The sequence below is a fragment of the Strix aluco genome, chromosome W (genome assembly GCF_031877795.1).
Source record: "Strix aluco isolate bStrAlu1 chromosome W, bStrAlu1.hap1, whole genome shotgun sequence".
Lineage (NCBI taxonomy): Eukaryota > Metazoa > Chordata > Aves > Strigiformes > Strigidae > Strix > Strix aluco.
In genome coordinates this window covers 10,398,773-10,423,772 of record NC_133970.1, presented here as the reverse complement: position 1 = coordinate 10,423,772, position 25,000 = coordinate 10,398,773, and positions in this window count along the sequence as shown.

The window sequence follows — 25,000 nt, the reverse complement described above, 5'->3', positions numbered from 1 at the left end:
CAGGGCAAGGCAAGGCAGGGCAAGGCAAGGCAAGGCAAGGCAGATAATGCCAGGGCAGGCAAGACAGGGCAATGGAAGATAAGGGCAGGGCAGGCAAAGCAGGGCAGGGCAGACAGGGCAAGGCAAGGAAAGGCAAGGCAAGGCAAGGCAAGGCAAGGCAGATAATGCCAGGGCAGGCAAGGCAGGGCAATGGAAGATAAGGGCAGGGCAGGCACAGCAGGGCAGGGCAGGGAAGGGCAGGGCAGGGCAAGGCAAGGCAAGGCAAGGCAAGGCAAGGCAAGGCAAGGCAGATAATGCCAGGGCAAGCAAGGCAGGGCAATGGAAGATAATGGCAGGGCAGGCAAGGCAGGGCAGGGCAGGGCAGGGCAAGGCAAGGAAAGGCAAGGCAAGGCAAGGCAAGGCAAGGCAGATAATGCCAGGGCAGGCAAGACAGGGCAATGGAAGATAAGGGCAGGGCAGGCAAAGCAGGACAGGGCAGGGCAGCGCAGACAGGGCAAGGCAAGGCAAGGCAAGGCAAGGCAAGGCAAGGCAAGGCAAGGCAAGGCAGATAATGCCAGGGCAGGCAAGGCAGGGCAATGGAAGATAAGGGCAGGGCAGGGCAAGGCAAGGCAGGGCAAGGCAAGGCAAGGCAAGGCAAGGCAAGGCAAGGCAAGGCAAGGCAAGGCAGATAATGCCAGGGCAGGCAAGGCAGGGCCATGGAAGATAAGGGCAGGGCCGGGCAAGGCAGGGCAGGGCAAGGCAAGGCAAGGCAAGGCAAGACAAGGCAAGGCAAGGCAAGGCAAGGCAAGGCAAGGCAAGGCAGATAATGCCAGCGCAAGCAAGGCAGGGCAATGGAAGATAAGGGCAGGGCAGGCAAGGCAGGGCAGGGCAAGGCAAGGCAGATAATGCCAGGGCAGGCAAGGCAGGGCAATGGAAGATAAGGGCAGGGCAAGGCAAGGCAAGGCAAGGCAAGGCAGATAATGCCAGGGCAGGCAAGGCAGGGCAATGGAAGATAAGGGCAGGGCAGTCAAAGCAGGGCAGGGCAGGGCAGAGAGGGCAAGGCAAGGCAAGGCAAGGCAAGGCAAGGCAAGGCAGATAATTCCAGGGCAGGCAAGGCAGGGCAATGGAAGATAAGGGCAGGGCAGGCAAGGCAGGGCAGGGCAGGGCCAGGCAAGGCAAGGCAAGGCAAGGCAAGGCAGATAATGCCAGGGCAGGCAAGGCAGGGCCATGGAAGATAAGGGCAGGGCAGGGCAAGGCAGGGCAGGGCAAGGCGAGGCAGGGCAAGGCAAGGCAAGGCAAGGCAAGGCAAGGCAAGGCAAGGCAAGGCAGATAATGCCAGGGCTGGCAAGGCAGGGCAATGGAAGATAAGGGCAGGGCAGGGCAAGGCAAGGCAAGGCAAGGCAAGGCAAGGCAAGGCAGATAATGCCAAGGCAGGCAAGGCAGGGCAATGGAAGATAAGGGCAGGGCAAGGCAGGCATGGCAGGGCAGGGCAGGGCAAGGCAAGGCAAGGCAAGGCAGATAATGCCAAGGCAGGCAAGGCAGGGCAATGGAAGATGAGGGCAGGGCAGGCAGGGCAGGGCAGGGCAGGGCAGGGCAAGGCAAGGCAAGGCAAGGCAAGGCAAGGCAAGGCAGATAATGCCAGGGCAGGCAAGGCAGGGCAATGGAATATAAGGGTAGGGCAGGCAAGGCAGGGCAGGGCAGGGCAGGGCAGGGCAAGGCAAGGCAGGGCAAGGCAAGGCAAGGCAAAGCAGATAATGCCAGGGCAGGCAAGACAGGGCAATGGAAGATAAGGGCAGGGCAGGCAAAGCAGGGCAGGGCAGACAGGGCAAGGCAAGGCAAGGCAAGGCAAGGCAAGGCAGATAATGCCAGGGCAGGCAAGGCAGGGCAATGGAAGATAAGGGCAGGGCAGGGGAGGGCAGGCAAGGCAGAGCAGGGCAGGGCAAGGCAACGCAAGGCAAGGCAGGGCAGGGCAAGGCAAGGCAAGACAAGGCAAGGCAAGGCAAGGCAAGGCAAGGCAAGGCAGATAATGCCAGGGCAGGCAAGGCAGGGCAATGGAATATAAGGGCAGGGCAGGGCAAGGCAGGGCAGGGCAAGGCAAGGCAGGGCAAGGCAAGGCAAGGCAAGGCAAGGCAAGGCAAGGCAAGGCAGATAATGCCAGGGCAGGCAAGGCAGGGCCATGGAAGATAAGGGCAGTGCAGGCAAGGCAGGGCAGGGCAATGCAAGGCAAGGCAAGGCAAGGCAAGGCAAGGCAAGGCAAGGCAAGGCAAGGCAAGGCAAGGCAAGGCAGATAATGCCAGGGCAGGCAAGGCAGGGCAATGGAAGATAAGGGCAGGGCAGGCACAGCAGGGCAGGGCAGGGAAGGGCAGGGCAGGGCAAGGCAAGGCAAGGCAAGGCAAGGCAAGGCAAGGCAGACAATGCCAGGGCAAGCAAGGCAGGGCAATGGAAGATAAGGGCAGGGCAGGCAAAGCAGGGAAGGGCAGGGCAGGGCAAGGCAAGGCAAGGCAAGGCAAGGCAAGGCAAGGCAGATAATGCCAGGGCAAGCAAGGCAGGGCAATGGAAGATAATGGCAGGGCAGGCAAGGCAGGGCAGGGCAGGGCAGGGCAAGGCAAGGCAAGGCAAGGCAAGGCAAGGCAAGGCAAGGCAAGGCAAGGCAAGGCAAGGCAAGGCAGATAATGCCAGGGCAGGCAAGACAGGGCAATGGAAGATAAGGGCAGGGCAGGCAAAGCAGGACAGGGCAGGGCAGGGCAGACAGGGCAAGGCAAGGCAAGGGATGGCAAGGCAAGGCAAGGCAAGGCAAGGCAAGGCAAGGCAAGGCAAGGCAGATAATGCCAGGGCAGGCAAGTCAGGGCAATGGAATACAAGGGCAGGGCAGTCAAAGCAGGGCAGGGCAGGTCAGGGCAGGGCAGGGCAGACAGGGCAAGGCAAGGCAAGGCAGGGCAAGGCAAGGCAAGGCAAGGCAGATAATGCCAGGGCAGGCAAGGCAGGGAAATGGAAGATAAGGGCAGGGCAGGCAAGGCAGGGCAGGGCAGGGCAGGGAAAGGCAAGGCAAGGCAAGGCAAGGCAAGGCAAGGCAAGGCAAGGCAAGGCAAGGCAAGGCAGATAATGCCAGGGCTGGCAAGGCAGGACAATGGAAGATAAGGGCAGGGCAGGCAAGGCAAGGCAGGGCAAGGCAAGGCAAGGCAAAGCAAGGCAAGGCAAGGCAAGGCAGATAATGCCAGGGCAAGCAAGGCAGGGCAACGGAACATAAGGGCAGGGCAGGGCAGGGCAGGGCAGGGCAATGGAAGATAAGGGCAGGGCAAGGCAAGGCAAGGCAAGGCAAGGCAGATAATGCCAGGGCAAGCAAGGCAGGGCAATGGAAGATAAGGGCAGGGCAGGCAAGGCAGGGCAGGGCAAGGCAAGGCAAGGCAAGGTAAGGCAAGGCAGATAATGTCAGGGCAGGCAAGGCAGGGCAATGGAAGATAAGGGCAGGGCACGCAAGGCAGGGCAGGGCAGGGCAAGGCAAGGCAGGGCAAGGCAAGGCAAGGCAAGGCAAGGTAATGCAAGGCAAGGCAAGGCACATAATGCCAGGGCAGGCAAGGCAGGGCAATGGAAGATAACGGCAGGGCAGGTTAGGGCAGGCAAGACAGGGCAACGGAAGATAAGGACAGGACAGGCAAGGCAAGGCAAGGCAAGGCAAGGCAAGGCAAGTCAGATAATGCCAGGGCAGGCAAGGCAAGGCAAGGCAAGGCAGATAATGCCATGGCAGTCAAGGCAGGGCAACGGAAGATAAGGGCAGGGAAGGGCAGGGCAGGCAAGGCAAGACAAGGCAAGGCAGATAATGCCAAGGCAGGCAAGGCAAGGCAAGGCAAGCCAAGGCAAGGCAGATAATGCCAGGGCAGGCAAGGCAGGGCAACGGAAGATAAGGGCAGGGCAGGGCAGGGCAGGGCAGGCAAGGCAGGGCAACGGAAGATAAGGGCAGCGCAGGCAAGGCAAGGCAAGGCAAGGCAAGGCAAGGCAAGGCACATAATGCCAGGGCAGTCAAGGCAGGGCAACGGAAGATAAGGGCAGGGCAGGTTAGGGCAGGCAAGGAAGGGGAACGGAAGATAAGGGCAGGGAAGGCAATGAAAGGCAAGGCAAGGCAAAGCAAGGCAAGGCAAGGCAAGGCAAGGCAAGGCAGATAATGCCAGGGCAGGCAAGTCAGGGCAATGGAATATAAGGGCAGGGCAGGGCAGGGCAGGGCAGGGCAAGGCAAGGCAAGGCAAGGCAAGGCAAGGCAAGGCAAGGCAAGGCAAGGCAAGTCAGATAATGCCAGGGCAGGCAAGGCAGGGCAATGGAAGATAAGGGAATGGCAGGGCAAGGCAAGGCAAGGCAAGGCAAGGCAAGGCAAGGCAAGGCAGATAATGCCAGGGCAGGCAAGGCAGGGCAATGGAAGATAAGGGCAGGGCAGGGCAGGGCAAGGCAAGGCAGGGCACGGCAGAGCAAGGCAATGGAAGGCAAGGCAAGGCAAGGCAGATAATGCCAGGGCAGGCAAGGCAGGGCAATGGAAGATAAGGGAATGGCAGGGCAAGGCAAGGCAAGGCAAGGCAAGGCAAGGCAAGGCAAGGCAGATAATGCCAGGGCAGGCAAGGCAGGGCAATGGAAGATAAGGGCAGGGCAGGGCAGGGCAGGGCAAGGCAAGGCAAGGCAAGGCAAGGCAATGGAAGATAAGGGCAGGGCACGCAAGGCAGGGCAGGGCAGGGCAAGGCAAGGCAGGGCAAGGCAAGGCAAGGCAAGGCAAGGCAAGGCAAGGCAAGGCAAGGCAGATAATGCCAGGGCAGGCAAGACAGGGCAATGGAAGATAAGGGCAGGGCAGGCAAAGCAGGGCAGGGCAGACAGGGCAAGGCAAGGAAAGGCAAGGCAAGGCAAGGCAGATAATGCCAGGGCAGGCAAGTCAGGGCAATGGAATATAAGGGCAGGGCAGTCAAAGCAGGGCAGGGCAGGTCAGGGCAGGGCAGGGCAGACAGGGCAAGGCAAGGCAAGGCAGGGCAAGGCAAGGCAAGGCAAGGCAGATAATGCCAGGGCAGGCAAGGCAGGGAAATGGAAGATAAGGGCAGGGCAGGCAAGGCAGGGCAGGGCAGGGCAGGGAAAGGCAAGGCAAGGCAAGGCAAGGCAAGGCAAGGCAAGGCAGATAATGCCAGGGCAAACAAGGCAGGGCAATGGAAGATAAGGGCAGGGCAGGCAGGGCAGGGCAGGGCAGGGCAGGGCAAGGCAAGGCAAGGCAAGGCAAGGCAAGGCAGATAATGCCAGGGCAGGCAAGGCAGGGCAATGGAATATAAGGGTAGGGCAGGCAAGGCAGGGCAGGGCAGGGCAGGGCAGGGCAAGGCAAGGCAGGGCAAGGCAAGGCAAGGCAAGGCAGATAATGCCAGGGCAGGCAAGACAGGGCAATGGAAGATAAGGGCAGGGCAGGCAAAGCAGGGCAGGGCAGACAGGGCAAGGCAAGGAAAGGCAAGGCAAGGCAAGGCAAGGCAAGGCAGATAATGCCAGGGCAGGCAAGGCAGGGCAATGGAAGATAAGGGCAGGGCAGGCACAGCAGGGCAGGGCAGGGAAGGGCAGGGCAGGGCAAGGCAAGGCAAGGCAAGGCAAGGCAAGGCAGATAATGCCAGGGCAGGCAAGACAGGGCAATGGAAGATAAGGGCAGGGCAGGCAAAGCAGGACAGGGCAGGGCAGGGCAGACAGGGCAAGGCAAGGCAAGGCAAGGCAAGGCAAGGCAAGGCAAGGCAAGGCAAGGCAGATAATGCCAGGGCAGGCAAGGCAGGGCAATGGAAGATAAGGGCAGGGCAGGGCAAGGCAAGGCAGGGCAAGGCAAGGCAAGGCAAGGCAAGGCAAGGCAAGGCAAGGCAAGGCAAGGCAAGGCAGATAATGCCAGGGCAGGCAAGGCAGGGCCATGGAAGATAAGGGCAGGGCAGGGCAAGGCAGGGCAGGGCAGGGCAAGGCAGGGCAGGGCAAGGCAAGGCAAGGCAAGGCAAGACAAGGCAAGGCAAGGCAAGGCAAGGCAAGGCAAGGCAGATAATGCCAGCGCAAGGAAGGCAGGGCAATGGAAGATAAGGGCAGGGCAGGCAAGGCAGGGCAGGGCAGAGCAGGGCAAGGCAAGGCAAGGCAAGGCAAGGCAAGGCAGATAATGCCAGGGCAGGCAAGGCAGGGCAATGGAAGATAAGGGCAGGGCAAGGCAAGGCAAGGCAAGGCAAGGCAGATAATGCCAGGGCAGGCAAGGCAGGGCAATGGAAGATAAGGGCAGGGCAGTCAAAGCAGGGCAGGGCAGGGCAGAGAGGGCAAGGCAAGGCAAGGCAAGGCAAGGCAAGGCAAGGCAGATAATTCCAGGGCAGGCAAGGCAGGGCAATGGAAGATAAGGGCAGGGCAGGCAAGGCAGGGCAGGGCAGGGCCAGGCAAGGCAAGGCAAGGCAAGGCAAGGCAGATAATGCCAGGGCAGGCAAGGCAGGGCCATGGAAGATAAGGGCAGGGCAGGGCAAGGCAGGGCAGGGCAAGGCGAGGCAGGGCAAGGCAAGGCAAGGCAAGGCAAGGCAAGGCAAGGCAAGGCAAGGCAGATAATGCCAGGGCTGGCAAGGCAGGGCAATGGAAGATAAGGGCAGGGCAGGGCAAGGCAAGGCAAGGCAAGGCAAGGCAAGGCAAGGCAGATAATGCCAAGGCAGGCAAGGCAGGGCAATGGAAGATAAGGGCAGGGCAAGGCAGGCATGGCAGGGCAGGGCAGGGCAAGGCAAGGCAAGGCAAGGCAGATAATGCCAGGGCAAACAAGGCAGGGCAATGGAAGATAAGGGCAGGGCAGGCAGGACAGGGCAGGGCAGGGCAGGGCAGGGCAAGGCAAGGCAAGGCAAGGCAAGGCAAGGCAAGGCAAGGCAGATAATGCCAGGGCAGGCAAGGCAGGGCAATGGAATATAAGGGTAGGGCAGGCAAGGCAGGGCAGGGCAGGGCAGGGCAGGGCAAGGCAAGGCAGGGCAAGGCAAGGCAAGGCAAAGGAGATAATGCCAGGGCAGGCAAGACAGGGCAATGGAAGATAAGGGCAGGGCAGGCAAAGCAGGGCAGGGCAGACAGGGCAAGGCAAGGCAAGGCAAGGCAAGGCAAGGCAGATAATGCCAGGGCAGGCAAGGCAGGGCAATGGAAGATAAGGGCAGGGCAGGGGAGGGCAGGCAAGGCAGAGCAGGGCAGGGCAAGGCAACGCAAGGCAAGGCAGGGCAGGGCAAGGCAAGGCAAGGCAAGGCAAGGCAAGGCAAGGCAAGGCAAGGCAGATAATGCCAGGGCAGGCAAGGCAGGGCAATGGAATATAAGGGCAGGGCAGGCAAGGCAAGGCAAGGCAAGGCAAGGCAAGGCAGATAATGCCAGGGCAGGCAAGGCAGTGCAATGGAAGATAAGGGCAGGGCAGGGCAGGGCAGAGCAGGGCAAGGCAAGGCAACGGAAGGCAAGGCAACGCAAGGCAGATAATGCCAGGGCAGGCAATGCAGGGCAATGGAAGATAAGGTAAGGGCAGGGCAGGGCAAGGCAAGGCAGGGCAAGGCAAGGCAAGGCAAGGCAAGGCAGATAATGCCCGGGCAGGCAAGGCAGGGCCATGGAAGATAAGGGCAGGGCAGGGCAAGGCAGGGCAGGGCAAGGCAAGGCAGGGCAAGGCAAGGCAAGGCAAGGCAAGGCAAGGCAAGGCAAGGCAGATAATGCCAGGGCTGGCAAGGCAGGGTAATGGAAGATAAGGGCAGGGCAAGGCAGGCATGGCAGGGCAGGGCAGGGCAAGGCAAGGCAAGGCAAGGCAGATAATACCAGGGCAAGCAAGGAAGGGCAATGGAAGATAAGGGCAGGGCAGGCAAGGCAGGGCAGGGTAGGGCAAGGCAAGGCAAGGCAGATAATGCCAGGGCAGGCAAGGCAGGGCAATGGAATATAAGGGCAGGGCAAGGCAAGGCAGGGCAAGGCAAGGCAAGGCAAGGCAAGGCAAGGCAAGGCAGATAATGCCAGGGCAGGAAAGGCAGGGCAATGGAATATAAGGGCAGGGCAGTCAAAGCAGGGCAGGGCAGGGCAGACAGGGCAAGGCAAGGCAAGGCAAGGCAAGGCAAGGCAGATAATGCCAGGGCAAACAAGGCAGGGCAATGGAAGATAAGGGCAGGGCAGGCAAGGCAGGGCAGGGCAGGGCAGGGCAAGGCAAGGCAAGGCAAGGCAAGGCAAGGCAAGGCAAGGCAGATAATGCCAGGGCAGGCAAGGCAGGGCAATGGAAGATAAGGGCACGGCAGGCAAGGCAGGGCAGGGCAAGGCAAGGCAGGGCAAGGCAAGGCAGATAATGCCAGGGCAGGCAAGGCAGGGCAATGGAATATAAGGGTAGGGCAGGGCAGGGCAGGGCAGGGCAAGGCAAGGCAGGGCTGGGCAGGGCAGATAATGCCAGGGCAGGCAAGGCAAGGCAAGGCAAGTCAAGGCAAGGCAAGGCAAGGCAAGGCAGATAATGCCAGGGCAGGCAAGGCAGGGCAACGGAAGATAAGGGCAGGGCAGGCAAGGCAAGGCAAGGCAAGGCAAGGCAAGGCAAGGCAAGGCAAGGCAGATAATGCCAGGGCAGGCAAGGCAGTGCAATGGAAGATAAGGGCAGGGCAGGGCAGGGCAGGGCAGGGTAGGGCAGGGCAAGGCAAGGCAAGCCAAGGCAAGGCAAGGCAAGGCAAGGCAGATATGCCAGGGCAAGCAAGGCAGGGCAATGGTAGATAAGGGCAGGGCAGGCAAGGCAGGGTAGGGCAGGGCAGGGCAAGGCAAGGCAAGGCAAGGCAAGGCAAGGCAAGGCTAGGCAGATAATGCCAGGGCATTCAAGGCAGGGCAATGGAAGATAAGGGCAGGGCAGGCACAGCAGGGCAGGGCAGGGAAGGGCAGGGCAGGGCAAGGCAAGGCAAGGCAAGGCAGATAATGCCAGGGCTGGCAAGGCAGGGCAATGGAAAATAAGGGCAGGGCAGGCAAGGCAAGGCAGGGCAAGGCAAGGCAAGGCAAGGCAAGGCAATGGAAGATAAGGGCAGGGCACGCAAGGCAGGGCAGGGCAGGGCAAGGCAAGGCAGGGCAAGGCAAGGCAAGGCAAGGCAAGGCAAGGCAAGGCAAGGCAAGGCAGATAATGCCAGGGTAGGCAAGACAGGGCAATGGAAGATAAGGGCAGGGCAGGCAAAGCAGGGCAGGGCAGGGCAGGGCAGACAGGGCAAGGCAAGGCAAGGCAAGGCAAGGCAAGGCAGATAATGCCAGGGCAGGCAAGTCAGGGCAATGGAATATAAGGGCAGGGCAGTCAAAGCAGGGCAGGGCAGGTCAGGGCAGGGCAGGGCAGACAGGGCAAGGCAGGGCAAGGCAAGGCAAGGCAAGGCAGATAATGCCAGGGCAGGCAAGGCAGGGAAATGGAAGATAAGGGCAGGGCAGGCAAGGCAGGGCAGGGCAGGGCAGGGAAAGGCAAGGCAAGGCAAGGCAAGGCAAGGCAAGGCAAGGCAGATAATGCCAGGGCAAACAAGGCAGGGCAATGGAAGATAAGGGCAGGGCAGGCAGGGCAGGGCAGGGAAGGGCAGGGCAAGGCAAGGCAAGGCAAGGCAAGGCAAGGCAGATAATGCCAGGGCAGGCAAGGCAGGGCAATGGAATATAAGGGTAGGGCAGGCAAGGCAGGGCAGGGCAGGGCAGGGCAGGGCAAGGCAAGGCAGGGCAAGGCAAGGCAAGGCAAGGCAGATAATGCCAGGGCAGGCAAGACAGGGCAATGGAAGATAAGGGCAGGGCAGGCAAAGCAGGGCAGGGCAGACAGGGCAAGGCAAGGAAAGGCAAGGCAAGGCAAGGCAAGGCAAGGCAGATAATGCCAGGGCAGGCAAGGCAGGGCAATGGAAGATAAGGGCAGGGCAGGCACAGCAGGGCAGGGCAGGGAAGGGCAGGGCAGGGCAAGGCAAGGCAAGGCAAGGCAAGGCAAGGCAAGGCAAGGCAGATAATGCCAGGGCAAGCAAGGCAGGGCAATGGAAGATAATGGCAGGGCAGGCAAGGCAGGGCAGGGCAGGGCAGGGCAAGGCAAGGAAAGGCAAGGCAAGGCAAGGCAAGGCAAGGCAGATAATGCCAGGGCAGGCAAGACAGGGCAATGGAAGATAAGGGCAGGGCAGGCAAAGCAGGACAGGGCAGGGCAGCGCAGACAGGGCAAGGCAAGGCAAGGCAAGGCAAGGCAAGGCAAGGCAAGGCAAGGCAGATAATGCCAGGGCAGGCAAGGCAGGGCAATGGAAGATAAGGGCAGGGCAGGGCAAGGCAAGGCAGGGCAAGGCAAGGCAAGGCAAGGCAAGGCAAGGCAAGGCAAGGCAAGGCAAGGCAGATAATGCCAGGGCAGGCAAGGCAGGGCCATGGAAGATAAGGGCAGGGCAGGGCAAGGCAGGGCAGGGCAAGGCAAGGCAAGGCAAGGCAAGACAAGGCAAGGCAAGGCAAGGCAAGGCAAGGCAAGGCAGATAATGCCAGCGCAAGCAAGGCAGGGCAATGGAAGATAAGGGCAGGGCAGGCAAGGCAGGGCAGGGCAGGGCAGGGCAAGGCAAGGCAAGGCAAGGCAAGGCAAGGCAGATAATGCCAGGGCAGGCAAGGCAGGGCAATGGAAGATAAGGGCAGGGCAAGGCAAGGCAAGGCAAGGCAAGGCAGATAATGCCAGGGCAGGCAAGGCAGGGCAATGGAAGATAAGGGCAGGGCAGTCAAAGCAGGGCAGGGCAGGGCAGAGAGGGCAAGGCAAGGCAAGGCAAGGCAAGGCAAGGCAAGGCAGATAATTCCAGGGCAGGCAAGGCAGGGCAATGGAAGATAAGGGCAGGGCAGGCAAGGCAGGGCAGGGCAGGGCCAGGCAAGGCAAGGCAAGGCAAGGCAAGGCAGATAATGCCAGGGCAGGCAAGGCAGGGCCATGGAAGATAAGGGCAGGGCAGGGCAAGGCAGGGCAGGGCAAGGCGAGGCAGGGCAAGGCAAGGCAAGGCAAGGCAAGGCAAGGCAAGGCAGATAATGCCAGGGCTGGCAAGGCAGGGCAATGGAAGATAAGGGCAGGGCAGGGCAAGGCAAGGCAAGGCAAGGCAAGGCAGATAATGCCAAGGCAGGCAAGGCAGGGCAATGGAAGATAAGGGCAGGGCAAGGCAGGCATGGCAGGGCAGGGCAGGGCAAGGCAAGGCAAGGCAAGGCAGATAATGCCAGGGCAAACAAGGCAGGGCAATGGAAGATAAGGGCAGGGCAGGCAGGGCAGGGCAGGGCAGGGCAGGGCAAGGCAAGGCAAGGCAAGGCAAGGCAAGGCAAGGCAAGGCAGATAATGCCAGGGCAGGCAAGGCAGGGCAATGGAATATAAGGGTAGGGCAGGCAAGGCAGGGCAGGGCAGGGCAGGGCAGGGCAAGGCAAGGCAGGGCAAGGCAAGGCAAGGCAAAGCAGATAATGCCAGGGCAGGCAAGACAGGGCAATGGAAGATAAGGGCAGGGCAGGCAAAGCAGGGCAGGGCAGACAGGGCAAGGCAAGGCAAGGCAAGGCAAGGCAAGGCAGATAATGCCAGGGCAGGCAAGGCAGGGCAATGGAAGATAAGGGCAGGGCAGGGGAGGGCAGGCAAGGCAGAGCAGGGCAGGGCAAGGCAACGCAAGGCAAGGCAGGGCAGGGCAAGGCAAGGCAAGACAAGGCAAGGCAAGGCAAGGCAAGGCAAGGCAAGGCAGATAATGCCAGGGCAGGCAAGGCAGGGCAATGGAATATAAGGGCAGGGCAGGGCAAGGCAGGGCAGGGCAAGGCAAGGCAGGGCAAGGCAAGGCAAGGCAAGGCAAGGCAAGGCAAGGCAAGGCAGATAATGCCAGGGCAGGCAAGGCAGGGCCATGGAAGATAAGGGCAGTGCAGGCAAGGCAGGGCAGGGCAATGCAAGGCAAGGCAAGGCAAGGCAAGGCAAGGCAAGGCAAGGCAAGGCAAGGCAAGGCAGATAATGCCAGGGCAGGCAAGGCAGGGCAATGGAAGATAAGGGCAGGGCAGGCACAGCAGGGCAGGGCAGGGAAGGGCAGGGCAGGGCAAGGCAAGGCAAGGCAAGGCAAGGCAAGGCAAGGCAGACAATGCCAGGGCAAGCAAGGCAGGGCAATGGAAGATAAGGGCAGGGCAGGCAAAGCAGGGAAGGGCAGGGCAGGGCAAGGCAAGGCAAGGCAAGGCAAGGCAAGGCAAGGCAGATAATGCCAGGGCAAGCAAGGCAGGGCAATGGAAGATAATGGCAGGGCAGGCAAGGCAGGGCAGGGCAGGGCAGGGCAAGGCAAGGAAAGGCAAGGCAAGGCAAGGCAAGGCAAGGCAAGGCAAGGCAAGGCAAGGCAAGGCAGATAATGCCAGGGCAGGCAAGACAGGGCAATGGAAGATAAGGGCAGGGCAGGCAAAGCAGGACAGGGCAGGGCAGGGCAGACAGGGCAAGGCAAGGCAAGGGAAGGCAAGGCAAGGCAAGGCAAGGCAAGGCAAGGCAAGGCAAGGCAAGGCAGATAATGCCAGGGCAGGCAAGTCAGGGCAATGGAATACAAGGGCAGGGCAGTCAAAGCAGGGCAGGGCAGGTCAGGGCAGGGCAGGGCAGACAGGGCAAGGCAAGGCAAGGCAGGGCAAGGCAAGGCAAGGCAAGGCAGATAATGCCAGGGCAGGCAAGGCAGGGAAATGGAAGATAAGGGCAGGGCAGGCAAGGCAGGGCAGGGCAGGGCAGGGAAAGGCAAGGCAAGGCAAGGCAAGGCAAGGCAAGGCAAGGCAAGGCAGATAATGCCAGGGCAAACAAGGCAGGGCAATGGAAGATAAGGGCAGGGCAGGCAGGGCAGGGCAGGGCAGGGCAGGGCAAGGCAAGGCAAGGCAAGGCAAGGCAAGGCAAGGCAGATAATGCCAGGGCAGGCAAGGCAGGGCAATGGAATATAAGGGTAGGGCAGGCAAGGCAGGGCAGGGCAGGGCAGGGCAGGGCAAGGCAAGGCAGGGCAAGGCAAGGCAAGGCAAGGCAGATAATGCCAGGGCAGGCAAGACAGGGCAATGGAAGATAAGGGCAGGGCAGGCAAAGCAGGGCAGGGCAGACAGGGCAAGGCAAGGCAAGGCAAGGCAAGGCAAGGCAGATAATGCCAGGGCAGGCAAGGCAGGGCAATGGAAGATAAGGGCAGGGCATGGGAGGGCAGGCAAGGCAGAGCAGGGCAGGGCAAGGCAACGCAAGGCAAGGCAGGGCAGGGCAAGGCAAGGCAAGGCAACGCAAGGCAAGGCAAGGCAAGGCAAGGCAAGGCAAGGCAGATAATGCCAGGGCAGGCAAGGCAGGGCAATGGAATATAAGGGCAGGGCAGGGCAAGGCAAGGCAGGGCAAGGCAAGGCAAGGCAAGGGAAGGCAAGGCAAGGAAAGGCAGATAATGCCAGGGCAGGCAAGGCAGGGCCATGGAAGATAAGGGCAGTGCAGGCAAGGCAGGGCAGGGCAATGCAAGGCAAGGCAAGGCAAGGCAAGGCAAGGCAAGGCAAGGCAAGGCAAGGCAAGGCAGATAATGCCAGGGCAGGCAAGGCAGGGCAATGGAAGATAAGGGCAGGGCAGGGGAGGGCAGGCAAGGCAGAGCAGGGCAGGGCAAGGCAACGCAAGGCAAGGCAGGGCAGGGCAAGGCAAGGCAAGGCAAGGCAAGGCAAGGCAAGGCAAGGCAAGGCAAATAATGCCAGGGCAGGCAAGGCAGGGCAATGGAATATAAGGGCAGGGCAGGGCAAGGCAGGGCAGGGCAAGGCAAGGCAGGGCAAGGCAAGGCAAGTCAAGGCAAGGCAAGGCAGATAATGCCAGGGCAGGCAAGGCAGGGCCATGGAAGATAAGGGCAGTGCAGGCAAGGCAGGGCAGGGCAATGCAAGGCAAGGCAAGGCAAGGCAAGGCAAGGCAAGGCAAGGCAAGGCAAGGCAAGGCAAGGCAAGGCAGATAATGCCAGGGCAGGCAAGGCAGGGCAATGGAAGATAAGGGCAGGGCAGGCACAGCAGGGCAGGGCAGGGAAGGGCAGGGCAGGGCAAGGCAAGGCAAGGCAAGGCAAGGCAAGGCAAGGCAGATAATGCCAGGGCAAGCAAGGCAGGGCAATGGAAGATAAGGGCAGGGCAGGCAAAGCAGGGAAGGGCAGGGCAGGGCAAGGCAAGGCAAGGCAAGGCAAGGCAAGGCAAGGCAAGGCAAGGCAAGGCAAGGCAGATAATGCCAGGGCAAGCAAGGCAGGGCAATGGAAGATAATGGCAGGGCAGGCAAGACAGGGCAGGGCAGGGCAGGGCAAGGCAAGGAAAGGCAAGGCAAGGCAAGGCAAGGCAAGGCAAGGCAAGGCAAGGCAAGGCAAGGCAGATAATGCCAGGGCAAGCAAGGCAGGGCAATGGAAGATAAGGGCAGGGCAGGCAAAGCAGGACAGGGCAGGGCAGGGCAGACAGGGCAAGGCAAGGGAAGGGAAGGCAAGGCAAGGCAAGGCAAGGCAAGGCAAGGCAAGGCAAGGCAAGGCAAGGCAAGGCAGATAATGCCAGGGCAGGCAAGTCAGGGCAATGGAATATAAGGGCAGGGCAGTCAAAGCAGGGCAGGGCAGGTCAGGGCAGGGCAGGGCAGACAGGGCAAGGCAAGGCAAGGCAGGGCAAGGCAAGGCAAGGCAAGGCAGATAATGCCAGGGCAGGCAAGGCAGGGAAATGGAAGATAAGGGCAGGGCAGGCAAGGCAGGGCAGGGCAGGGCAGGGAAAGGCAAGGCAAGGCAAGGCAAGGCAAGGCAAGGCAAATAATGCCAGGGCTGGCAAGGCAGGGCAATGGAAGATAAGGGCAGGGCCGGCAGGGCAGGGCAGGGCAGGGCAGGGCAAGGCAAGGCAAGGCAAGGCAAGGCAAGGCAAGGCAAGGCAGATAATGCCAGGGCAGTCAAGGCAGGGCAATGGAATATAAGGGTAGGGCAGGCAAGGCAGGGCAGGGCAGGGCAGGGCAGGGCAAGGCAAGGCAGGGCAAGGCAAGGCAAGGCAAGGCAGATAATGCCAGGGCAGGCAAGACAGGGCAATGGAAGATAAGGGCAGGGCAGGCAAAGCAGGGCAGGGCAGACAGGGCAAGGCAAGGCAAGGCAAGGCAAGGCAAGGCAGATAATGCCAGGGCAGGCAAGGCAGGGCAATGGAAGATAAGGGCAGGGCAGGGGAGGGCAGGCAAGGCAGAGCAGGGCAGGGCAAGGCAACGCAAGGCAAGGCAGGGCAGGGCAAGGCAAGGCAAGGCAAGGCAAGGCAAGGCAAGGCAAGGCAAGGCAAGGCAAGGCAGATAATGCCAGGGCAGGCAAGGCAGGGCAATGGAATATAAGGGCAGGGCAGGGCAAGGCAGGGCAGGGCAAGGCAAGGCAGGGCAAGGCAAGGCAAGGCAAGGCAAGGCAAGGCAAGGCAAGGAAAGGCAGATAATGCCAGGGCAGGCAAGGCAGGGCCATGGAAGATAAGGGCAGTGCAGGCAAGGCAGGGCAGGGCAATGCAAGGCAAGGCAAGGCAAGGCAAGGCAAGGCAAGGCAAGGCAAGGCAAGGCAGATAATGCCAGGGCAGGCAAGGCAGGGCAATGGAAGATAAGGGCAGGGCAGGCACAGCAGGGCAGGGCAGGGAAGGGCAGGGCAGGGCAAGGCAAGGCAAGGCAAGGCAAGGCAAGGCAAGGCAAGGCAGATAATGCCAGGGCAAGCAAGGCAGGGCAATGGAAGATAAGGGCAGGGCAGGCAAAGCAGGGAAGGGCAGGGCAGGGCAAAGGCAAGGCAAGGCAAGGCAAGGCAAGGCAAGGCAAGGCAAGGCAAGGCAAGGCAAGGCAAGGCAGATAATGCCAGGGCAGGCAAGGCAGGGCAATGGAAGATAAGGGCAGGGCAGGGCAAGGCAAGGCAGGGCAAGGCAAGGCAAGGCAAGGCAAGGCAAGGCAAGGCAAGGCAAGGCAAGGCAGATAATGCCAGGGCAGGCAAGGCAGGGCCATGGAAGATAAGGGCAGGGCAGGGCAAGGCAGGGCAGGGCAAGGCAAGGCAAGGCAAGGCAAGACAAGGCAAGGCAAGGCAAGGCAAGGCAAGGCAAGGCAAGGCAGATAATGCCAGCGCAAGCAAGGCAGGGCAATGGAAGATAAGGGCAGGGCAGGCAAGGCAGGGCAGGGCAGGGCAGGGCAAGGCAAGGCAAGGCAAGGCAAGGCAAGGCAGATAATGCCAGGGCAGGCAAGGCAGGGCAATGGAAGATAAGGGCAGGGCAAGGCAAGGCAAGGCAAGGCAAGGCAGATAATGCCAGGGCAGGCAAGGCAGGGCAATGGAAGATAAGGGCAGGGCAGTCAAAGCAGGGCAGGGCAGGGCAGAGAGGGCAAGGCAAGGCAAGGCAAGGCAAGGCAAGGCAAGGCAGATAATTCCAGGGCAGGCAAGGCAGGGCAATGGAAGATAAGGGCAGGGCAGGCAAGGCAGGGCAGGGCAGGGCCAGGCAAGGCAAGGCAAGGCAAGGCAAGGCAGATAATGCCAGGGCAGGCAAGGCAGGGCCATGGAAGATAAGGGCAGGGCAGGGCAAGGCAGGGCAGGGCAAGGCGAGGCAGGGCAAGGCAAGGCAAGGCAAGGCAAGGCAAGGCAAGGCAAGGCAAGGCAAGGCAGATAATGCCAGGGCTGGCAAGGCAGGGCAATGGAAGATAAGGGCAGGGCAGGGCAAGGCAAGGCAAGGCAAGGCAAGGCAAGGCAAGGCAGATAATGCCAAGGCAGGCAAGGCAGGGCAATGGAAGATAAGGGCAGGGCAAGGCAGGCATGGCAGGGCAGGGCAGGGCAAGGCAAGGCAAGGCAAGGCAGATAATGCCAGGGCAAACAAGGCAGGGCAATGGAAGATAAGGGCAGGGCAGGCAGGGCAGGGCAGGGCAGGGCAGGGCAAGGCAAGGCAAGGCAAGGCAAGGCAAGGCAAGGCAAGGCAGATAATGCCAGGGCAGGCAAGGCAGGGCAATGGAATATAAGGGTAGGGCAGGCAAGGCAGGGCAGGGCAGGGCAGGGCAGGGCAAGGCAAGGCAGGGCAAGGCAAGGCAAGGCAAAGCAGATAATGCCAGGGCAGGCAAGACAGGGCAATGGAAGATAAGGGCAGGGCAGGCAAAGCAGGGCAGGGCAGACAGGGCAAGGCAAGGCAAGGCAAGGCAAGGCAAGGCAGATAATGCCAGGGCAGGCAAGGCAGGGCAATGGAAGATAAGGGCAGGGCAGGGGAGGGCAGGCAAGGCAGAGCAGGGCAGGGCAAGGCAACGCAAGGCAAGGCAGGGCAGGGCAAGGCAAGGCAAGACAAGGCAAGGCAAGGCAATGCAAGGCAAGGCAAGGCAGATAATGCCAGGGCAGGCAAGGCAGGGCAATGGAATATAAGGGCAGGGCAGGGCAAGGCAGGGCAGGGCAAGGCAAGGCAGGGCAAGGCAAGGCAAGGCAAGGCAAGGCAAGGCAAGGCAAGGCAGATAATGCCAGGGCAGGCAAGGCAGGGCCATGGAAGATAAGGGCAGTGCAGGCAAGGCAGGGCAGGGCAATGCAAGGCAAGGCAAGGCAAGGCAAGGCAAGGCAAGGCAAGGCAAGGCAAGGCAAGGCAGATAATGCCAGGGCAGGCAAGGCAGGGCAATGGAAGATAAGGGCAGGGCAGGCACAGCAGGGCAGGGCAGGGAAGGGCAGGGCAGGGCAAGGCAAGGCAAGGCAAGGCAAGGCAAGGCAAGGCAGACAATGCCAGGGCAAGCAAGGCAGGGCAATGGAAGATAAGGGCAGGGCAGGCAAAGCAGGGAAGGGCAGGGCAGGGCAAGGCAAGGCAAGGCAAGGCAAGGCAAGGCAAGGCAGATAATGCCAGGGCAAGCAAGGCAGGGCAATGGAAGATAATGGCAGGGCAGGCAAGGCAGGGCAGGGCAGGGCAGGGCAAGGCAAGGAAAGGCAAGGCAAGGCAAGGCAAGGCAAGGCAAGGCAAGGCAAGGCAAGGCAGATAATGCCAGGGCAGGCAAGACAGGGCAATGGAAGATAAGGGCAGGGCAGGCAAAGCAGGACAGGGCAGGGCAGGGCAGACAGGGCAAGGCAAGGCAAGGGAAGGCAAGGCAAGGCAAGGCAAGGCAAGGCAAGGCAAGGCAAGGCAAGGCAGATAATGCCAGGGCAGGCAAGTCAGGGCAATGGAATACAAGGGCAGGGCAGTCAAAGCAGGGCAGGGCAGGTCAGGGCAGGGCAGGGCAGACAGGGCAAGGCAAGGCAAGGCAGGGCAAGGCAAGGCAAGGCAAGGCAGATAATGCCAGGGCAGGCAAGGCAGGGAAATGGAAGATAAGGGCAGGGCAGGCAAGGCAGGGCAGGGCAGGGCAGGGAAAGGCAAGGCAAGGCAAGGCAAGGCAAGGCAAGGCAAGGCAGATAATGCCAGGGCAAACAAGGCAGGGCAATGGAAGATAAGGGCAGGGCAGGCAGGGCAGGGCAGGGCAGGGCAGGGCAAGGCAAGGCAAGGCAAGGCAAGGCAAGGCAAGGCAGATAATGCCAGGGCAGGCAAGGCAGGGCAATGGAATATAAGGGTAGGGCAGGCAAGGCAGGGCAGGGCAGGGCAGGGCAGGGCAAGGCAAGGCAGGGCAAGGCAAGGCAAGGCAAGGCAGATAATGCCAGGGCAGGCAAGACAGGGCAATGGAAGATAAGGGCAGGGCAGGCAAAGCAGGGCAGGGCAGACAGGGCAAGGCAAGGCAAGGCAAGGCAAGGCAAGGCAGATAATGCCAGGGCAGGCAAGGCAGGGCAATGGAAGATAAGGGCAGGGCATGGGAGGGCAGGCAAGGCAGAGCAGGGCAGGGCAAGGCAACGCAAGGCAAGGCAGGGCAGGGCAAGGCAAGGCAAGGCAACGCAAGGCAAGGCAAGGCAAGGCAAGGCAAGGCAAGGCAGATAATGCCAGGGCAGGCAAGGCAGGGCAATGGAATATAAGGGCAGGGCAGGGCAAGGCAAGGCAGGGCAAGGCAAGGCAAGACAAGGGAAGGCAAGGCAAGGAAAGGCAGATAATGCCAGGGCAGGCAAGGCAGGGCCATGGAAGATAAGGGCAGTGCAGGCAAGGCAGGGCAGGGCAATGCAAGGCAAGGCAAGGCAAGGCAAGGCAAGGCAAGGCAAGGCAAGGCAAGGCAAGGCAGATAATGCCAGGGCAGGCAAGGCAGGGCAATGGAAGATAAGGGCAGGGCAGGGGAGGGCAGGCAAGGCAGAGCAGGGCAGGGCAAGGCAACGCAAGGCAAGGCAGGGCAGGGCAAGGCAAGGCAAGGCAAGGCAAGGCAAGGCAAGGCAAGGCAAGGCAAGGCAAATAATGCCAGGGCAGGCAAGGCAGGGCAATGGAATATAAGGGCAGGGCAGGGCAAGGCAGGGCAGGGCAAGGCAAGGCAGGGCAAGGCAAGGCAAGTCAAGGCAAGGCAAGGCAGATAATGCCAGGGCAGGCAAGGCAGGGCCATGGAAGATAAGGGCAGTGCAGGCAAGGCAGGGCAGGGCAATGCAAGGCAAGGCAAGGCAAGGCAAGGCAAGGCAAGGCAAGGCAAGGCAAGGCAAGGCAGATAATGCCAGGGCAGGCAAGGCAGGGCAATGGAAGATAAGGGCAGGGCAGGCACAGCAGGGCAGGGCAGGGAAGGGCAGGGCAGGGCAAGGCAAGGCAAGGCAAGGCAAGGCAAGGCAAGGCAGATAATGCCAGGGCAAGCAAGGCAGGGCAATGGAAGATAAGGGCAGGGCAGGCAAAGCAGGGAAGGGCAGGGCAGGGCAAGGCAAGGCAAGGCAAGGCAAGGCAAGGCAAGGCAAGGCAAGGCAAGGCAAGGCAGATAATGCCAGGGCAAGCAAGGCAGGGCAATGGAAGATAATGGCAGGGCAGGCAAGACAGGGCAGGGCAGGGCAGGGCAAGGCAAGGAAAGGCAAGGCAAGGCAAGGCAAGGCAAGGCAAGGCAAGGCAAGGCAAGGCAGATAATGCCAGGGCAAGCAAGGCAGGGCAATGGAAGATAAGGGCAGGGCAGGCAAAGCAGGACAGGGCAGGGCAGGGCAGACAGGGCAAGGCAAGGCAAGGGAAGGCAAGGCAAGGCAAGGCAAGGCAAGGCAAGGCAAGGCAAGGCAAGGCAAGGCAGATAATGCCAGGGCAGGCAAGTCAGGGCAATGGAATATAAGGGCAGGGCAGTCAAAGCAGGGCAGGGCAGGTCAGGGCAGGGCAGGGCAGACAGGGCAAGGCAAGGCAAGGCAGGGCAAGGCAAGGCAAGGCAAGGCAGATAATGCCAGGGCAGTCAAGGTAGGGCAATGGAATATAAGGGTAGGGCAGGCAAGGCAGGGCAGGGCAGGGCAGGGCAGGGCAAGGCAAGGCAGGGCAAGGCAAGGCAAGGCAAGGCAGATAATGCCAGGGCAGGCAAGACAGGGCAATGGAAGATAAGGGCAGGGCAGGCAAAGCAGGGCAGGGCAGACAGGGCAAGGCAAGGCAAGGCAAGGCAAGGCAAGGCAGATAATGCCAGGGCAGGCAAGGCAGGGCAATGGAAGATAAGGGCAGGGCAGGGGAGGGCAGGCAAGGCAGAGCAGGGCAGGGCAAGGCAACGCAAGGCAAGGCAGGGCAGGGCAAGGCAAGGCAAGGCAAGGCAAGGCAAGGCAAGGCAAGGCAAGGCAAGGCAGATAATGCCAGGGCAGGCAAGGCAGGGCAATGGAATATAAGGGCAGGGCAGGGCAAGGCAGGGCAGGGCAAGGCAAGGCAGGGCAAGGCAAGGCAAGGCAAGGCAAGGCAAGGAAAGGCAAGGAAAGGCAGATAATGCCAGGGCAGGCAAGGCAGGGCCATGGAAGATAAGGGCAGTGCAGGCAAGGCAGGGCAGGGCAATGCAAGGCAAGGCAAGGCAAGGCAAGGCAAGGCAAGGCAAGGCAAGGCAAGGCAGATAATGCCAGGGCAGGCAAGGCAGGGCAATGGAAGATAAGGGCAGGGCAGGCACAGCAGGGCAGGGCAGGGAAGGGCAGGGCAGGGCAAGGCAAGGCAAGGCAAGGCAAGGCAAGGCAAGGCAGATAATGCCAGGGCAAGCAAGGCAGGGCAATGGAAGATAAGGGCAGGGCAGGCAAAGCAGGGAAGGGCAGGGCAGGGCAAAGGCAAGGCAAGGCAAGGCAAGGCAAGGCAAGGCAAGGCAAGGCAAGGCAAGGCAAGGCAAGGCAGATAATGCCAGGGCAGGCAAGACAGGGCAATGGAAGATAAGGGCAGGGCAGGCAAAGCAGGACAGGGCAGGGCAGGGCAGACAGGGCAAGGCAAGGCAAGGCAAGGCAAGGCAAGGCAAGGCAGATAATGCCAGGGCAGGCAAGGCAGGGCAATGGAAGATAAGGGCAGGGCAGGGCAAGGCAAGGCAGGGCAAGGCAAGGCAAGGCAAGGCAAGGCAAGGCAAGGCAAGGCAAGGCAAGGCAAGGCAAGGCAAGGCAGATAATGCCAGGGCAGGCAAGGCAGGGCCATGGAAGATAAGGGCAGGGCAGGGCAAGGCAGGGCAGGGCAGGGCAAGGCAGGGCAGGGCAAGGCAAGGCAAGGCAAGGCAAGGCAAGGCAAGGCAAGGCAAGGCAAGGCAAGGCAAGGCAGATAATGCCAGGGCAGGCAAGGCAGGGCAATGGAAGATAAGGGCAGGGCAGGGCAAGGCAAGGCAGGGCAAGGCAAGGCAAGGCAAGGGAAGGCAAGGCAAGGAAAGGCAGATAATGCCAGGGCAGGCAAGGCAGGGCCATGGAAGATAAGGGCAGTGCAGGCAAGGCAGGGCAGGGCAATGCAAGGCAAGGCAAGGCAAGGCAAGGCAAGGCAAGGCAAGGCAAGGCAAGGCAAGGCAAGGCAGATAATGCCAGGGCAGGCAAGGCAGGGCAATGGAAGATAAGGGCAGGGCAGTCAAAGCAGGGCAGGGCAGGGCAGAGAGGGCAAGGCAAGGCAAGGCAAGGCAAGGCAAGGCAAGGCAGATAATTCCAGGGCAGGCAAGGCAGGGCAATGGAAGATAAGGGCAGAGCAGGCAAGGCAGGGCAGGGCAGGGCAAGGCAAGGCAAGGCAAGGCAAGGCAAGGCAGATAATGTCAGGGCAGGCAAGGCAGGGCCATGGAAGATAAGGGCAGGGCAGGGCAAGGCAGGGCAGGGCAAGGCGAGGCAGGGCAAGGCAAGGCAAGGCAAGGCAAGGCAAGGCAAGGCAAGGCAAGGCAAGGCAAGGCAAGGCAAGGCAGATAATGCCAGGGCTGGCAAGGCAGGGCAATGGAAGATAAGGGCAGGGCAGGGCAAGGCAAGGCAAGGCAAGGCAAGGCAAGGCAGATAATGCCTAGGCAGGCAAGGCAGGGCAATGGAAGATAAGGGCAGGGCAAGGCAGGCATGGCAGGGCAGGGCAGGGCAAGGCAAGGCAAGGCAAGGCAGATAATGCCAGGGCAAACAAGGCAGGGCAATGGAAGATAAGGGCAGGGCAGGCAGGGCAGGGCAGGGCAGGGCAGGGCAAGGCAAGGCAAGGCAAGGCAAGGCAAGGCAAGGCAAGGCAGATAATGCCAGGGCAGGCAAGGCAGGGCAATGGATTATAAGGGTAGGGCAGGCAAGGCAGGGCAGGGCAGGGCAGGGCAGGGCAAGGCAAGGCAGGGCAAGGCAAGGCAAGGCAAGGCAGATAATGCCAGGGCAGTCAAGGTAGGGCAATGGAATATAAGGGTAGGGCAGGCAAGGCAGGGCAGGGCAGGGCAGGGCAGGGCAAGGCAAGGCAGGGCAAGGCAAGGCAAGGCAAGGCAGATAATGCCAGGGCAGGCAAGACAGGGCAATGGAAGATAAGGGCAGGGCAGGCAAAGCAGGGCAGGGCAGACAGGGCAAGGCAAGGCAAGGCAAGGCAAGGCAAGGCAGATAATGCCAGGGCAGGCAAGGCAGGGCAATGGAAGATAAGGGCAGGGCAGGGGAGGGCAGGCAAGGCAGAGCAGGGCAGGGCAAGGCAACGCAAGGCAAGGCAGGGCAGGGCAAGGCAAGGCAAGGCAAGGCAAGGCAAGGCAAGGCAAGGCAAGGCAAGGCAGATAATGCCAGGGCAGGCAAGGCAGGGCAATGGAATATAAGGGCAGGGCAGGGCAAGGCAGGGCAGGGCAAGGCAAGGCAGGGCAAGGCAAGGCAAGGCAAGGCAAGGCAAGGAAAGGCAAGGAAAGGCAGATAATGCCAGGGCAGGCAAGGCAGGGCCATGGAAGATAAGGGCAGTGCAGGCAAGGCAGGGCAGGGCAATGCAAGGCAAGGCAAGGCAAGGCAAGGCAAGGCAAGGCAAGGCAAGGCAAGGCAGATAATGCCAGGGCAGGCAAGGCAGGGCAATGGAAGATAAGGGCAGGGCAGGCACAGCAGGGCAGGGCAGGGAAGGGCAGGGCAGGGCAAGGCAAGGCAAGGCAAGGCAAGGCAAGGCAAGGCAGATAATGCCAGGGCAAGCAAGGCAGGGCAATGGAAGATAAGGGCAGGGCAGGCAAAGCAGGGAAGGGCAGGGCAGGGCAAAGGCAAGGCAAGGCAAGGCAAGGCAAGGCAAGGCAAGGCAAGGCAAGGCAAGGCAAGGCAAGGCAGATAATGCCAGGGCAGGCAAGACAGGGCAATGGAAGATAAGGGCAGGGCAGGCAAAGCAGGACAGGGCAGGGCAGGGCAGACAGGGCAAGGCAAGGCAAGGCAAGGCAAGGCAAGGCAAGGCAGATAATGCCAGGGCAGGCAAGGCAGGGCAATGGAAGATAAGGGCAGGGCAGGGCAAGGCAAGGCAGGGCAAGGCAAGGCAAGGCAAGGCAAGGCAAGGCAAGGCAAGGCAAGGCAAGGCAAGGCAGATAATGCCAGGGCAGGCAAGGCAGGGCCATGGAAGATAAGGGCAGGGCAGGGCAAGGCAGGGCAGGGCAGGGCAAGGCAGGGCAGGGCAAGGCAAGGCAAGGCAAGGCAAGGCAAGGCAAGGCAAGGCAAGGCAAGGCAAGGCAAGGCAGATAATGCCAGGGCAGGCAAGGCAGGGCAATGGAAGATAAGGGCAGGGCAGGGCAAGGCAAGGCAGGGCAAGGCAAGGCAAGGCAAGGGAAGGCAAGGCAAGGAAAGGCAGATAATGCCAGGGCAGGCAAGGCAGGGCCATGGAAGATAAGGGCAGTGCAGGCAAGGCAGGGCAGGGCAATGCAAGGCAAGGCAAGGCAAGGCAAGGCAAGGCAAGGCAAGGCAAGGCAGATAATGCCAGGGCAGGCAAGGCAGGGCAATGGAAGATAAGGGCAGGGCAGTCAAAGCAGGGCAGGGCAGGGCAGAGAGGGCAAGGCAAGGCAAGGCAAGGCAAGGCAAGGCAAGGCAGATAATTCCAGGGCAGGCAAGGCAGGGCAATGGAAGATAAGGGCAGAGCAGGCAAGGCAGGGCAGGGCAGGGCAAGGCAAGGCAAGGCAAGGCAAGGCAAGGCAGATAATGTCAGGGCAGGCAAGGCAGGGCCATGGAAGATAAGGGCAGGGCAGGGCAAGGCAGGGCAGGGCAAGGCGAGGCAGGGCAAGGCAAGGCAAGGCAAGGCAAGGCAAGGCAAGGCAAGGCAAGGCAAGGCAAGGCAAGGCAAGGCAGATAATGCCAGGGCTGGCAAGGCAGGGCAATGGAAGATAAGGGCAGGGCAGGGCAAGGCAAGGCAAGGCAAGGCAAGGCAAGGCAGATAATGCCTAGGCAGGCAAGGCAGGGCAATGGAAGATAAGGGCAGGGCAAGGCAGGCATGGCAGGGCAGGGCAGGGCAAGGCAAGGCAAGGCAAGGCAGATAATGCCAGGGCAAACAAGGCAGGGCAATGGAAGATAAGGGCAGGGCAGGCAGGGCAGGGCAGGGCAGGGCAGGGCAAGGCAAGGCAAGGCAAGGCAAGGCAAGGCAAGGCAAGGCAGATAATGCCAGGGCAGGCAAGGCAGGGCAATGGATTATAAGGGTAGGGCAGGCAAGGCAGGGCAGGGCAGGGCAGGGCAGGGCAAGGCAAGGCAGGGCAAGGCAAGGCAAGGCAAGGCAGATAATGCCAGGGCAGGCAAGACAGGGCAATGGAAGATAAGGGCAGGGCAGGCAAAGCAGGGCAGGGCAGACAGGGCAAGGCAAGGCAAGGCAAGGCAAGGCAGATAATGCCAGGGCAGGCAAGGCAGGGCAATGGAAGATAAGGGCAGGGCAGGGGAGGGCAGGCAAGGCAGAGCAGGGCAGGGCAAGGCAACGCAAGGCAAGGCAGGGCAGGGCAAGT